The sequence below is a fragment of the Tupaia chinensis genome, unplaced genomic scaffold (genome assembly GCF_000334495.1).
Source record: "Tupaia chinensis unplaced genomic scaffold, TupChi_1.0 Scaffold000075_1, whole genome shotgun sequence".
NCBI lineage: Eukaryota > Metazoa > Chordata > Mammalia > Scandentia > Tupaiidae > Tupaia > Tupaia belangeri.
In genome coordinates this window covers 1,024,339-1,026,426 of record NW_006159535.1, presented here as the reverse complement: position 1 = coordinate 1,026,426, position 2,088 = coordinate 1,024,339, and the positions used below count along the sequence as shown (strand labels likewise).

Here is a 2,088-nt window from a genome sequence, read left to right as displayed (position 1 = left end):
GCGTGCCCAAGATCTCGAGAGGAGAATGGAGGGGAAGGGATTGTGGCATGGCCATCCCCCTTTGTGGGGGGGCGATTTCTTGCTTTCTGTCTTGCTGTCTCTGTCTTTCTGGCGAGTGCATGTGGCCTATAGCAAAAACCTCTAAAAAAAAAAAAAAAAAGAATGAATAAATAAATCATTTTTAAAAAAGATGGCGCTGGGGTCCAGCAGTTGGCATAATGGCTATGTTGCTGAACTCCCATGTAGTTCAAGTCCTGTGGTTCAAGTCCTGGACCAGGTGACTTAAACTCATGCCAGTGCATGTTCATACATGCCCAAGATTCCGAGAGGAGAATGGAGGAGAAGGGATTGTGGCATGGCCATCCCCCAGGGGTGGGGGTGATTTCTTGCTTTCTGTCTCTCTGTCTCTCTCTTTTTGGCAAGCTCACGCGCCCCATAGCAAAAACAAAAACACCTCATAAAAAAAAAAACAAAAAAAAAGATAATGCCAAAAGCAAAGAAGGAAGCTCCTGCCCCTCCCAAAGCTGAAGCCAAAACAAAGGCTTTGAAGGCCAAAATGACAGTGCTGAAAGGCATCCACAGCCACACACACACAGATCTGCACATCACCCACCTTCCAGAGGCCCACAACACTACAGCTCTGGAAGCAGCCCAAATATCCTTGGAAGAGCACCCCAAGAGAAACAAGCCTGACCTCTATGCCATTTTCAAGTTCCCCCTGACCGAGTCTGCTGTGCAGAAGATGGAAGACAGCAGCACACTTGTGTTCAGTGTGGAAGTCAAGGCCAGCAAGCACCAGATCACGCAGGCTGTGAAGCTCTGTGATACGGATGTGGCTGAGGTCAGCACCCTCCTCGGGCCTGACGGAGAGAAGGCATGTATATGACTGGCTCCTGATTCTGATGCTTGGATGTCGCCAACAAAATCGGGATCATCTAAACTGAGATCAGCTGGCCAACTCTAAATACACGCTTTCACCATTAAAAAAAATAACAGAACAAACCCAAAAAAAGAAATTGGACTTTTGAGATTAGAAAATTGTTCTCTTCAGTTTAAAATGTTTTGATCAGCTCCTGCTCCATTGTAAGAATGCCAGCAGTGGGACCAGCAGATGGTGTAATGGTTATGTCGCTGCACTCTGACGTAGCTGATCGTGATTTGAGTCCCAGACCCAGCGGCATAAACTCACGCTGGGGATATATGTGTGCATGCCCAAAATTCTGAGAGGAGAATGGGGGAGAAGGAATTGTGGCTGTCCTCTCTGGGGGATGTTTTCTTGCTTTCTGTCTCTCTGTTTCTCTCTCTGGTGGATGCATGCACCTTATAGCCAAAAAATAAAACCCTCTCAAAAAAAAAAAAGAGGGACCAGCAGTTGGCATAATAGCTATGTCACTAGACTCCCATGTAGTTGACCTCAGTTCAAGTCCTGGACCCGGTAGTTTAAACTCATGCTGGGCACATGTGTGTGCATGCCCAAGATCCCGAGAGGAGAAGAAGGGATTGTGTCGTGGCCATCTCCACTAGCAGGGTGATTTCTTGGTTTCCGTCTCTTGGTCTTTCTGGCGCGTGCACACGCCCTATAGCAAAAACCTCTCAAAAAAAAAAAAAAAAAAAAGAATACCAACATTATATCAAAAACAATGCACATCTCACTATGAGATGATATTACAGAAAAGAACCATAAACTACTGAAGGAGTTAAAAGCATGCTACCCCAAAACATAGCAATTTGGTATACTGGTTACTTGGATTCAAAACCACTTGAGAAACAACAGATGCAGAAAGACTATCTGTCTTGCCTTTTTCTACCTAAAGCAAAGTTTCTTATGCAAAGTCCTCCCTATACCAGAAAGAAAGACACCCGATCACCAGAGACTAAGAAGCAATGCTGAAATGGGTCTGTGCAAACAAACTCACTAAAGTAACACTCAGCTTCCACTAGTTACCTCCCTCTGTCTATCTCAGTGATTTCCCCTCAACTTACCGCCCCAGCCCGAATCTCATTCTCTCGCTTCTTCTTCCTTTTTAAAAATTAGCCAGAGGGGGGAACCAGCAGTTAGCGTAATGGCTATGTCGCTGGAGTCCCACA

At 45.6% G+C, this 2,088-nt stretch overlaps 1 pseudogene; it reads left to right on the top strand.

Moving 5' to 3' along the window:
- Positions 1 to 484: 484 nt before the first annotated feature.
- Positions 485 to 939, top strand: LOC102470648 (60S ribosomal protein L23a pseudogene; annotated as a pseudogene).
- Positions 940 to 2,088: the final 1,149 nt, after the last annotated feature.